The following is a 14774-nucleotide window of genomic DNA, read 5'->3' as shown; positions in this document are numbered from 1 at the left end:
ACATTTTACCCATGTCATAAGAGTGCATATCCAATAAATACAAAATGTAATAGAACAATGTACATCATACCTTTCCTCATTAGATGTCTCGACCTTCCCTAATGGAAGAGTAGATCTTGGGTATCATATCGTTTTTTCCAATTTGCGGGTTAGTTCTCATTCATGCATTTATATAAAAACAAGAGATATATAGATAAGTGATATTAAACATTATGTTATTAAGTCTAGTATCCACGTGTCAATTTTGTAGTTTATACTAGAAATAAATCATAATTTCACTAAGTCATTCATTAAATAAATCATATCCACTTAAGCCATACATGAAACAACAATAACTCTGATAAGTCATGTACTAGATAAATCATCACCATGTAAGTCATACATTAGGTCATACATCAAGCATTTCCATCATCAATACCTAATCCATCAAATGATTTATATAAGTAGTTTCACGTGTCCAACTAAATGCATCAATATCACATAGCGTTCATAAATAAATAACATGGAACTACAAAATAGAACTTTAGCATAGGTAGATATCTAAGTAAAAAAATGGGCATCACAGATGCTCAAAAAGTGAGGGGTAGTCACGACGTATAGTCTCTTCATCCTCCCAGGTAGCAGATCCTGGGCTATACTTGTCCCACTGGACCTTAACTTGGTCCACCATGCGACGTCTGAGCTATCGAACCTTACGGTCCAATATGCGTAATGGTTCAACCACTACGGTTCCCATGTCCGAGACCTACAATTCCCTCCAATCCAGTTTGTGAGATTCATCAGAAACATAATGTCGTAAAATAGATACATGAAAAACATCATGAGTTTTATGCAAATGGGGTGGCAGTACAAGACGATAGGAAACTGGTCCAATCTTCTCCTTGATCCTAAAAGGTCCTATGAATCGATGTGACAACTTCGTCCCTTTCCCAAACTGAATGGTGCTTTTGTTGGGCTGGATACAAATAAAAACTTGGTCCCCTACTTCATAACTACGATCAATCCTATGTGAATCAACATAACTCTTCTGTCTATCTTGTGCTTCCTTTAACCTTTTTCGAATCTATTTTACCTGTTCCTCCATTTCTTGAACTGATTCTGGCCCAACTATTACTCGGTCCTCCAACTTTTCCCAACTCAACGATGTCCTACATGGCCTGCCATATAGAGCTTGATAAGGAGGCATCCTGATTGAACTGTGGTAACTGTTATTATAAGAAAACTCTACCAATGGTAAGTACCTTTCCCACTGAGTCTGATTATCCAAGGCGTACATTCTAAGCATGTCTTCCATAACTTGATTTACTCTTTCAGTTTTCCCATCTATTTTTGGATGATATGTAGGGCTCAGGTTCAACTGAGTCCCTAGTGCTGACTGCAAACTTGTCCAAAACCTAGATGTAAATCTAGAGTCTCTATCAGAAATTATATTTGTGGGTAACCCATGTAGTCAAATAACTTCACTTATAAAAACTTGTGCCACATTAGTAACATTGTAAGTGTCTCTTACTGGAATGAAATGGGCACTTTTGGTCAATTTATCAACTATAACCAATATAGCATTGTGCCTCTGTGACGTGAGTGGAAAACCCACAACAAAATCCATGGAAATTACCTCCCATTTAGACATAGGGATGTCATGTGGTTGTAGGAGTCCTGCTGGATGGCAATGATCAACCTTCACTCGTTGACATTCAAGACATTTGGCGAAAAACTAGACTATGTCGTGCTTCATGCCTGCCCAAAAGAAGAGTTTCTTCGTGTACACGTACATCTTCTTCACTCCAGGATGTGCACAATAGAGTGCTCTATGTGACTCTTCGAGGATGGTCCTTCTTATACCCCCTTCCTTAGGTATGTACATTCTCCCTTGAAGTCTCAATAGTCCATTTGGTTCAAGGACATATCCCTCAAACTTTGGTTCTATCTGCTTCCCACTCTAGAGTGCTGAGATAACCTTTAGATACCAACTATCTTCAAAGAGTTTCTCCAACACATGTTCCCTCAAATTTACCTTTAAGGTTACTAGGGAGAAGGTTTGTGGTCTCCTACTTAGTGCATCAGCCACCACATTCTCCTTTCCCTTGATGTATGAGATCTCAAAATCATACTCACTCATGAATTCGCTCCACCGCCTTTGTCTAGCATTCAAATCCCTTTGAGTGAAGAGATGCTTTAGGCTTTGATGATCTGTTCTTAGCTCAAATCTTCTCCCAATGAGGTAGTGTCTCTACAGTTTCAAAGCTAACATCACTGATGCTAATTCTAAGTCATGGGTAGCATACAACTCTTCATGTTGCTTCAATTTTCTAGATGCGTAAGCTATTACTCCGCCGTCTTGTATCAATACTGCGCCCAATCCTTGCTTCGAAGCATCGGTGCAGACAGTGAAGTCTTTTCCCATGTCCGGTACTCAAAGGATCGGTGCGCTAGTTAGTAACCTCTTTAATTCTGTGAATTCAATGTCACATTCATATGCCCATTCATACCTAACCCCCTTTCACTGTAATGTGGTGATGGGTTTTGCAATCCTAGAAAACCCTTCCACAAACTTGCGATAATACCTTGCTAGCCCCATAAAACTACGCACCTCATGAGAATTTTTCGGTACTGGACAATCCATTATGGCCTTCACCTTTTCCAGGTCAACTGAAATCCCTTCTCCTAAAATTATGTGCCTAAGGTAATTAACTTTCTTCCAAAAGAAGGAACATTTTGACAATTTTCCATACAATTGATTTTCACTTAAGCAAGTCAATACAACCCTTAGGTTCTTTTCATGCTCCTTTTCATTCTTGGAATACACAAGAATGTGGTCGAGAAAGACTTGAACAAATTGGTCCAAGTACTTCCTGAACACACCATTCATAAGGCTCATGAATACTACCGGTGCATTGGTCAAACCAAATGGAACAACTACGAACTCGTACTGCCCAAACCGAGTTCGAAATGCAGTTTTTGAGATGTCCTCTTCCTTAATCCTCAATTGGTGGTATCAAGATCGTAGATCGATCTTTGAGAAAACCGTCACTCCCTTCATTTGATCAAATGGGTCATCTATTCGAGGTATCAGGTACCTATTCTTTATTGTGGCTCTATTCAATCCCTATAATCTATGCATAGCCATAAGAAACCATCCTTCTTCTTGACAAAAATCACTGGTGCACCCCAAGGTGAAATACTAGGTTTGATAAATCCCAAGTCTAAGAGCTCTTTTAACTGCATCTGCAACTCACAAAGTTCTGGAGTTGACATCCTATAAGGTGTCTTAGATATTGGTTCTGCACTAGGTTTTAGGTCGATTGTGAAATCAATCTCCCTTATTGGAGATAATCTAGGCAATGCCTTAGGAAAAACATCCTTGAATTCTGACAAAATTGGGTGTTGATCTAGGGAGGGTCCTTTCTGACCACTTACAGCCTCGACCACATATAGCTTGCAACCTTGTCGGAGACAACGTTTTACCTTCGTCATGGATATGAATCATAGCAAAACTCCTCTTTTGATTCCAAAAATATCAATTGGCCTACCTTCATCATCTAAACAAATCACCTTCTTCTTGAAACAGTCTACCATAGCTCGATGAGCTTCTAGCCAATCCATTTAAATAATTACATCATATGTCCCCAATGCTGTGACGTATGCCTTCAACTTAGTCATACACACCCTGAGGTTTACCTGACATTGGTCAACACTAGGTCCTACTGCTTGTTTTATCCCAGAAGCCATCTCAACTTGCTTAAAGTCATCGTGCTCATAGGTTGCCAACCCACATTTTTCTAATGCAACTGGTGAAATGAAACTATCTGTAGCACCTGAATCAAACAAAATTTTAACTTTTACTTTGTTTATCATACCTGAGGTTTCTACCACGACAGACTGGTGTTCAACTTGTTGGTTATCAACTGCTGCATAGATTCGGTGGTGGCTACTTGCTCCCCCATTGGTGCTTTTCCTTCTCTACGGTTGTGACCAGTTTGTAACTCAGGACAGTCACGCTGGTAATGAGGTCCCCTACATCCCCAACAAGTGATGCGTGGTAGACCTTGAACCAAATGTTGTGGAGTACTTTGGAAAGAGTTCCTTCCCTTGGGACCTCTGCCCCTACTTGTTGCTCCTCGTGTATGACCTTGATTTGCATGCGCCCTTGAAGCTGCGGGTGAAGCTACACTAGTAACCATTGAAATCCCCACCATTGGTGCTCTGGGTACAACCTTGTTTCCATATGGCGGTGGCCTCAAACTTCCTCCCCTAGGGAAGGTACGAGGGGCCTTCCCCATAAACATTATTTGGCGTGGAAAAATGGTTTTGTTCCCCCCCTTTAATTCTAAGTGTTCTTCCACATAATGAGCTTGTTCCATAGCTTCTGCAACTGAGGATGGTTTCCACATCCGCACCGTTTCCCTAATATTAGGGTTCAATCCATAAATGAAACGATCTGCTTGGCGATAGTCATTATCCATGTAGGAGAAATAATTTACCATTTCCATGAATCTAATTTCATATTCTTCTACCATAGGATTTCCCTGTACCAAGGCATGGAAGGCTCCTACCTGTTGTTCTTCATAATATGCTGGTAGGTACTTTTTCCTGAATCTCTCCTCAAATAACTCCCAAGTAACTGTGTCCAGAGTGAGATGTAGTTGATGCTCTAAGTTACCCCACCAATTTAGAGCACTATATATGAGTTGGAATATTGCTATTTTAGCTTTTTAATTGGAATTATAATCCCTTAGTGCAAATCACCTTCTCATTCCTTCTAACCATGCTTCTACACGTTCGCTGGCATGACCTCCTGCAAACTCCGGGAGCTTAATATTTTGGATTTCCCTAGTAATGTCCTCGATTGGAGGTCCTCTATTAGAGTCTCTTGATCCCTCGATATTTCCTAACCCTGATGGAGGGTGCTCCACTTCCACTTCATTTGTTTGGCGCCCTTTTAAAGTCTCATTAATTGCTTCTAGGGAACACAAGATGAGAGTCAACTCCGATGAAGGTAATGGGTTATTTGTAGGAGGTCCTTGTGATGACTCTCCTTGACCTTGATTTCTTCATGTCCTCACCATTTTGAATTGTTCAAATATCTGTATGATACACAAGACTCATTAATCCATCCTAGGACTTGTCCCTCTTAGCTAACTCACATACATGTGTATAACGATAGTCATGAGTTTTTCTTTTACTATGCTCGTAAACAAGCATTATTAGTACTGAGAAGATTCCAAAGGATCTACCAAATCCTCTCATGTGTGAGTTCTACATAAATTACAAATTTTCTCTTGAGACTCGCTAGGCTACTGGTGCAATGTACTTGTAAGTCACGCTCTAACACAAATTGTTTTCTTTAGTACCATAGCTATAATTTAATATTAAGCTAATTAATAACTTAGTTTAATATATTCAAATAATTAAGTTAAATACTAATGTGAATAATACCCTTTTTAGTCATGTCTTCCTTCTATGGCTATTAGTTGTTCCTTCCCACCCTTTATATTATGTTTGTTAAAATCATTTATGTCCATTTTATGAATCTTGGGACCTCCTATAGGACATATAAACAATTGGTCTCACCTCTTGAAGAGGCAGTGTCTTTGAAGCAAGGTTCCTAAGCAATTATGAATGCATATATATATATCTATATCTATATATATATATATATATATATATATATATATATATATTTTCAATAATTATGTTAAAGAAGAAAAATTACATTGCCAAAATAAATGTGACTTCTTACTAGCTTCATAGACAAAATCTAAAATATTGTGGGATGAAAGAATGCCACTTTGTGATATTAATAGAATGGAGAATGAAAATTAATATCACTTATATACTTGCAAAACACATAAATCTCAATTTCAAAATGTATTTAACATATAATTTTCATAACTTCTTAACTCATCGAAACTAATGGAATTGAGAGAAGCTTTTAGGTCAATATTTGTGACTTAATTTCGATAGATTTTTTTTTATTTTTTTTTGGTACATAAGAGATGGTTGTGAGGTTGCAAGATTGAGCCATATCTTGAATGAGTGGCATAGCTTTGGTATGCACAAAAATGAGTTTAATCCATGCCTAGAGCAATGTGTTTCATACCAAAACATTGTGAGACAAGTTTTCAATCTTCAAGGATCAAAGTTTTCAAAGACTCAAAAACACAAAAGGCAGTTTTGGCTCAACCAGATGTGAAACTAAAGAAAAATAACAATGAAGACCAAGAGACACCTATACAGATTCAAATATTCCAAGGGATGGCAAGTTGAAGACTCTTTTAGAATACTGGAAATACTGTCTTCAACCCAACAAAATCATTATGATGGGAAAAGTGCAAAAATAAAATCTGCTCTGGAGTCTCTTTTGCCAGTCAAGGATGGGCAGTGGTTGCTGAAAGACACTACAGAAACACAAAAAATAACAGGATTATTTCTTTGCTGTGCAGCACTAGCTTCATGCAATGCCAACATGGCAACCTTGATGTCATGGATTCCAAAAATATTGCAGGTTGTTACAATTGAGACAATCAGAGACTTATCAGAGGCTATTTATTCTGATCCTGAGCAAAACCCATTGAATGTTGTTGGCAATTATTCAATCTCATACAGTGACAAGGGTTTGGATTTGACAAAAATAGGGTTCAAAAAGAGATTAATCATAGAGTTAGTACCCATAATATTTCCGATGATAAAAGATGCCATTAAAAGTAGCTGCAGTAATTTTAAGGACGATGAATTGGATGAAGACTTTCGTAGTGCATCAGTAACTCCTTCAGTCATAGCATCACACTAGATGCATTGGTGTTTGAAATAGATTCAACATCCATATATAGGACCATTATGTACATTGGTTATCCCTTGGGCATTGACAACCTTAGATCATTGGTCTCCTGAAGTGAAGGGTCAAGGTATGATAGCTCTTGTCCATTTAGCAAAGAATCTGAATTCTACTGAGCTCTTTTGGTACAAGGATGTGATACTCGATGCAACTTGCCGGAATATATCTGGTAGTGAACAACTTTGGCAATCTGTAGTTGAAATGTCTGTGACACTTGTCACTTGTATTGAGGGGAGGAACCCTCGTGGACATTGGTATGGAGAAATATTCAATGAAATTCTTGGAGAGATGGAGAGGCATATTAGAGATAAGGAACACCGCACCATATGGCTCCAACATATTGAGCAAGTGATTGAGGGAATGGGATTGGTTATCCTAGCTTATTTCTGTAGAAATTTTGAATAATTAAGTACTTATTCACAGAGATTATCCCGATTATACACTATTGCGGAATACATGCATAATACATAACCTCCTCTACGTTGATCATCAATTTAGCAGCATAAAAAACAATGAAACATCAATCGCATGCACACATTAACACAATATGTAACCCGGGGAAAGCATACAACTGAAAACCCCACACTATCTTTATATTATAATGATTGAGAACATGTAACAATACATAGTACAATACTCCTCACAAGTATCCAACACTATCTCCACCTGTTACACACAAAACTAGCTCAGATCCGAACAAGTCACAGGTTCAAATCTCCTCCGCTGCTTTGCCTACCTCCACTGCACAATGCAAAGTGAAAATCACGTGAGCACAAGCTACAATTACCTTGGTATTGGCCCACACTACACAATCCTCATTGGAATTACTCAATCCATTGCATGTGCAAATTCATGCACAACTGATAGTCACAACTCACCCTTTCACTTACCTCTAACACCTGTCTCTGTTGAACTGTCCATGCACTGAGTTAACTGATGTATTCTTTAGTTTCTTTATGAGTTAATAATTAGTGAATTAATTAATATTTAATTCACACAACTCATCACTAGTGTATTATTTAGTTAGACTAAAATACAACTAGTTCAACTAAGTCAAACTGAACACAACTCCATCAACTCCACATCCAACTCCACAGAACTCACATGCATGAGTTCTAATTGAAGTCCTCCATGCAATAACTCAACTAACACATAAGAAACCACATGATTCTTTTTGTCAGCTGCATGTGCCACATCCGTAGCTCGAACTGAAGTGTTCCAAGAGGATAAGATAATGTTTAGGGTCCAAATATTGCTAAGGGCTAATAATATTTGATTGTTTCTATTTTTAGCCTGGCAGTCTAAAAATAGACTTTGATCACTCCACTGTGAACCAAAAATAGAAGTCCATCTATTTTTCCCAACATGACCAATCATCCATAAACAACATCCTGCAACTCATAGACCATGATCCATATGTCTAAAAATAGACTTTGCGCCAAAAATAGCCTGCAGGCCCACTTAGTGAAGGCGACTCCTTTCCACTAAGCTCCATCATCTTGTTGCATTTTCAACACTCCCTCTCAACAAGATATGGACTATCTGCAACCCCTATCCTACCTCTGTAATGTTCTGCATGCAACACATTTTCCTGGTCCACTTGCTCCAACAACACTTGGAACAAAAACACTCCCAACTGACCACTCTGTTGGGCTAGGAACATACTCTGATGCTGAAGCTCTACCTGCTGTTGACAAGTGCTCCCTCTCTAACATCTGTGTTATTGCAACATCTCCATGCATCTCGCACCATTGCACACCTCTCTGTGCCACCTAGCACTGTGCAAAACACTTGTGCCTCTCGCATTGCTGCAGCCTGCTAGCTATGCACTGTCCTGGGATTCCCTACACTGTCGCTCTCTCTGCCACTCCATCCGCATTTGTCTCTACCCAATCAGTCAGTTCCTGCTACTCACATCGGGGCTCCCGTAGCAAGGTCTCATATAAGAGGTTGGGTACCTCAAGGATCCTGCCCCTCCTCCTTGGGACGATCAAGCCACATCACCCCACCTCCTACCTGGAGGTATGGCTGCATGCGATCCCTCTGCCCACCTGGCTCGAAGTTTCCCCCTACTGGAGGTCTCTACATGAGTAGATGTCTCTACTCAATCTCATCTCAGCTTCCCTTGTTGTGGCTGCTCCACAACCTCCTGAAGCTGCTGCACCAATCGTGGCTCCTCCACAATCATCTGAGACTTTTTCTGGCTTTGCATGTTGAGAGGTAATATACGCTCCCTCTCAACCACCAAGTCTCCATCAGTTGCCTCGCTGCTCAAGGATTTGCATGCATCTTGAACCTCAAGAGAATACAGGTTCTTGACCCGTGAACCAATATGCTTCACCTATCTAGTGATGATGTGTCTAATGAAAAACTTTCCCTCACTGAAGACTACGTCACAGCCTCTGTCTTCCAGCATCGCGATTGACACCAAGTTTCTCTTCAGTACTAGTACATACTTGACATCGGTCAAGGTAAGGCAAGCTCCATGCTCCCTCTGAAAAATAGCTGTGCCTACACCTGAGACACTATACTTCTCATCATTACCCATCCCTATGAGTATCTGGAGATATTTCTCCTCCAAAGTACTGAATAAACTTTTGTCACCGGTCATGTGGAAAGAAGCTCCACTGTCAAGAAACCAACCACTTCCCACCATGGATGAAACCATGCATGCGAAGATCCGTCCCTGGTATTCCACCTGATCTCCTCTTGCACAAGATCCGACCAAAGTCTCTCCCATCCTAGCAATTTCTCCCGACCATTGACAGAGTCCTGATAGGAATGCCAACTCTTCGGAAGACCAAGGAGAGCCAAGCTCACTAAGTCCTCATCATCGACAATCACCCCCACACTTCCCAGCTCATCCCTGCACTGAGTGAACTTTGTGGGATACTTGGGCATACTGTCTCCATTCTCAGCTTTGATGTTTCTGAGTTTATCCTTGAGCGCCATTCCACCAGCTCAAAACTCAACCGCTTCAGATCTAAAATTTGTGAGAACAAAGTATTTCTTGTACAGAGATCGACTGTATGGGCATTCACCGGATATCTCACCTTCCAAAAGAAGGATGAATCCAGAGGCTAACTGGCCCGATTACAGACTCTGCCTGAAGAAATAAAATGTAATCACTTTCTGAATAATAGATTTGATGATCAATCCTCGCTTTGATATCCTGTAGAACTTTTTCTACAAATCAAAGAGCTCTGATACCATGTATTAATTTTGAATAATTAAGTACTTATTCACAAAGATGATCCCAATTATACACTATTGCAGAATACATGCATAATACATAACCTCCTTTATGTTGATCATCAATTTAGCAGCATCAAAAACAATGAAACATCAATCGCATGCACACATTAACAAAGTATGTAACCCGGGGAAAGAATACAGCTGAAAACCCCACACTATCTGTATATTATAATGATTGAGAACATGTAACAATACATAGTACAATACTCCTCACAAGTATCTACCACTATCTCCACCTGTTACACACAAAACTAGCTCAGATCCGAACAAGTCACATGTTCAAATCTCCTCCGTTGATTTGCCTGCCTCCACTGCACAATGCAAAGTGAAAATCACGTGAGCACAAGATACAATTACCTTGGTATTTTCCCACACTGTGCAATCCTCATTGGCATTACTCAATCCATTGCATGTGTAAATCTCATGGACAACTGATAGTCACAACTCACCCTTTCACTTACCTCTAACACCTGTCTCTGTTGAACTGTCCATGCACTGAGTTAACTAATGTATTCTTTAGTTTCTTTATGAGTTAATAATTAGTGAATTAATTAATATTTAATTCACACAACTCATCACTAGTGTATTCTTTAGTTAGACTAAAATACAACTAGTTCAACTAAGTCAAACTGAACACAACTCCATCAACTCCACATCCAACTCCACAGAGCTCACATGCATGAGTTCTAATTGAAGTCCTCCATGCAATAGCTCAACTAACACATAAGAAACCACGTGATTCCTTTTTTCAGCTGCATGTGCCACATCCGTAGCTCGAACTGAAGTGCTCCAAGAGGATAAGATAATGTTTAGAGTCCAAATATTACTAAGGGATAATAATATTTGACTGTTTCTATTTTTAGCATGGCAGTCTAAAAATAGACTCTGATCACTCCACTGTGAACCAAAAACAGAAGTCCATCTATTTTTCCCAACATGACCAATCATCCATAAAAAGAATCCTGCAACTCATAGACCATGATCCATATGTCTAAAAATAGACTTTGCGCCAAAAATAGCCTGCAGGCCCACTTAGTGAAGGCGATTCCTTTCCACTAAGCTCCATCATCTTGTTGCATTTTCAACAATTTCAGGCGTTTATTTCCCCTTTTCTTTGATTGGTTGCATGCAAAGGATGATGCTACAGTGATACTGGTTATTCAAAGGATTCTCACCATCACTAAGCTGACGTGGATGCGTAATACCCCATATGTGGAAAGGTTGGTGGAAGAACTAGCGTTTGCATACAAGGGATCATTAGCACGGAAATACGGTTCTGATATTCGTACTTCTATTGTTCAAGTCTTGGGAGAATTGAGGAGGCACACCAATAATTTGACAAATGCCTAAGTGAGATGTGTTATCTTGGACCACTGCGATATATTGGTTATGCACACAAAGGGAATGGGGAGGAAGATTGGAGATTCATTGTTATTTGCATTTCTAGATTCCTGTAGCAAAAGCAATCATCAAAGATTCTCAAAAGTTGAAGGCTGACAATGCAAAAAGGTGATGGTGTTTCAGATCCCAGGTCTGGGCATTGCAAAGATTGCACAAGGTTCTGACAGAACCTCTTCTGGGCATTCAAGGTAGTGATGCTTGCAGAGGCCTTGTTTGAGGTACCAGATGAGATTCCTCGATAATTAGTTGCTCTTTCACAAACAACGTCATTATCTCATGTCTCACCGCTAGCACCTGAGTCTGCTGTCAATTCATTCCCCATCAGGAATCACAAGAAACCTGAGAAAAATGAAAATGTAAATAATGAAGCAACACAGTGCTACATTTGCCTTGCAGAATATGAGGAAGGAGATAAAATCTGGGTTTTTCCCTATCACCATGAGCACCATATGGCCTGTGTTGATAAATGGCTAAAATAAATACACAGAGTATGATAAAATAAGTTCTAAATATCAATTATTGTCAATTTGATAATGTAGAAATGCATGATTGTTTGCTATAATGTAGATTGCCTAGATTTTTTTGACTCTATGTTGAAACTTGTTACGTTGATTGCTCTCTCTACAGCGCAGGCATCTCTGAGTTCTGCATCTTTTGCTAAATTCTGATTGTCTAGATTTTTTTCTTACTGTCTAAATTTGCCACATATCTTTTATCTTCATCCAACTTGCATCCATTATTGCCCACATGTGAAATCTATAAACAAATTCTTATGACATTGTCTGTGATCCCTTTTGTCGTATTTTAATGTTATGATTTTTTTATATTATCATTTGTGATTTATATGGAATTGTACTGTCAGGTTTTTATAATTCATGGCTAATCTTTTTCAACACTTGTATGGTCCAGATTTCAAGTTGAGTCCTATCGGTTGTCAATCGCATTCAAAGTGGATGATGTACAGGTTGAATATTCTTTTATGTCTGAAGCTGTTTGTTCATATTTGGGGCTGATTGGGTTGCTTGGAAAATACTGTCCTACATCAAAGAAAAGAATAAACAACTTTGTCTTTTTAGCAAATTTTTTTGGCTGTATGCAGCCAAAGCCAAGTTAGAAGTTGAGTTTGATTTGGGTTTGTAGTTGGATGCACCCATTTTTCCATGCACAAGGTGGAGTGTTAAAACATCATAGAGAAAGTCCCTTTTCCCGACAGGCATTTGGTGGCCTTTTACATACTCTAGTATCTAACTCTTGATAGAAACAATTCTTCAAAATCCAAATTCACTCTTGCCTTTGTTATGAAACCAGCTCACAAAAAGATAGAAAAGATAGATAAATGCCTTAGAAATAACCCTCTTTGAGGGGGAAACCTCCTTTACATTACACAAATGAACAATTCTTGGATGATACAAATGACAAGACCTCCATTCTATATATAGGAGTCTAAGGGTCATAATATAATTAGAGCCGACATAACAATAATAATGTAAGGGCACAATAATAAAAATAGTGGGCTTCTATGGGGCACAATAATAACAATATGGGGACTACATGGGCACAACAGTATAATAAGGGGGTTTTACTAATAACAATAAGGGGTTACACTAGTAGTATAGGGACCTAACATTACTATGCTGATTACAAAAATTGAGGGATGAGGTAATAACATAAAGACAAATATTTTCAATATGGTAGATGTGGCTAAATCTCTTGCCAGACCCCCTTCATATACAACAAATTATTTCGGCTGTGAACTGGGTGCACAATCAAAGTTCGATGAAAAATCTGGGACTGCTCTTGTCAATGGTGCTCATGATAGTGCTAAACTTGTAGCTTTGTTGGAGATTTTTATCAAGAAGTATGTGCAGTGCTATGGATGTGGCAATCCCGAGATAGAGATCCATATTTCAAAAACGCAAATGATTTCACTGAAGTGTGCTACATGTGGATATGTTTCGGATGTTGATATGAGGGACAAGCTTACTATGTTTATTTTGAAGAATCCGCCAGAGCAAAAGAAGGGAGGCAAAGATAAGAAGGCCATGAGAAGAGCAGAAAAGGAACGTTTGAAAGCAGGAGAGGCTATTGATGAATAAGCTAAAAAATCCAAGAAAAAGGGCCACGAGGTTGCATCCAAGGTTGCTAAGAAGAAAACTAGTTCTGACGAAGACCGTTCTCCTCCCGGAAGCCATATTGATGAAAACGAGGAGCTGGATGAGAATGATGATGTGAAATGGGCTACTGATACTTCTATTGAAGCCGCACAACAACGTATTAGAGAGTAGTTGACAACTGCTACAAGTGAAATGGTCATGTTGGACAACCAGGAAGAAAAAAAGTCTAAATCACCAAAGAAGCCTTCAGGCAAGAATGAAAAGGTTGAGCTTGATAAGAAATCTCAAGCTGAAAACAGTGATGGGGTGTCTAAGAAGCCTGTCAAGAATGAAAAGGGTGAACTTGATAACAAAACTCAAGCTGAAAACGGTGATGAGGTATTTGAGAAGCCCATTCAACAGGATATTGAGGAGGAGATTGTTTTGACCAAATTGAACACATTGAGCATTCATGATGAGCTTCTCCTTGCTTTCAAGGAGTGCTTGAAGACTGGAGATTCTCCAAAACAATTACAATCCTACATACAATCTTCAAATGGTTTTCCACAGGAAATCATGAATGACTATTTTGAAGCTCTTTTCGAGTGCATTGGAAGAGGATTTTCAAAAGAGGCAGTGGAGAAAAAATTCATTAAATTAATCTTAAATGAAATAAGTTCCACATAATTTTTATAAAAAAATTAGTGGAGATTTGTGTCTAGTGGGTCTTGGGTCCAGATTTTGAACCCGCTCTGATACCACATGTAAGGCTCCATCTTAGGGTCCTCTAACAAAACTAAATTTCTCTAATTTTAAATACAATAAAATGGGAAATAACTTATTTCTAACTAAACTTTTAATTGATGATAATTTACCATTAAAATTTATTTCCCATAATTAAATAAGTAAACATTTCATTGCAATCACTTACATGAGAAATCTATAAACATAGGAATACCTGTTCCAATAGCCTAGTTGAGATGCCCCTGAGCTCCTGATCCTGCTGGGATGCTCCTCTTGACTACCCGACTGGATTTGCCTCCCAGCCAACTAGGAAGTATTTCCTAGCCCAGGAAACCTCCACAGGTTCCCTAGCCCTCTGAGCCCAAGTCCAACTAGATGTAGTGTATTCAAGTTAAACAAATACTCTCCTTCTATCCCTTCTCTTTTCTTCACCTTCCTCTAAAAAC

At 39.0% G+C, this 14774-nt stretch overlaps 2 pseudogenes; both read left to right on the top strand.

The window, feature by feature from the left end:
- Nucleotides 1-6211: 6211 nt before the first annotated feature.
- Nucleotides 6212-11440, top strand: LOC149149998 (uncharacterized protein At2g39910 pseudogene; annotated as a pseudogene).
- A 1682-nt stretch (nt 11441-13122) lies between these two features.
- On the top strand, nt 13123-14271 carry LOC149149997 (eukaryotic translation initiation factor 5-like; annotated as a pseudogene).
- The last annotated feature ends 503 nt before the right edge of the window (nt 14272-14774 follow it).

The sequence above is a fragment of the Pinus tabuliformis genome, chromosome 9, assembly GCF_031772625.1.
Source record: "Pinus tabuliformis cultivar Carrire ecotype Pingquan chromosome 9, CPIR1, whole genome shotgun sequence".
In the NCBI taxonomy this organism is placed as follows: Eukaryota; Viridiplantae; Streptophyta; class Pinopsida; order Pinales; family Pinaceae; genus Pinus; species Pinus tabuliformis.
The sequence above is the reverse complement of the archived record's forward strand: the minus strand, read 5'-3'. Positions and strand labels throughout refer to the sequence as shown.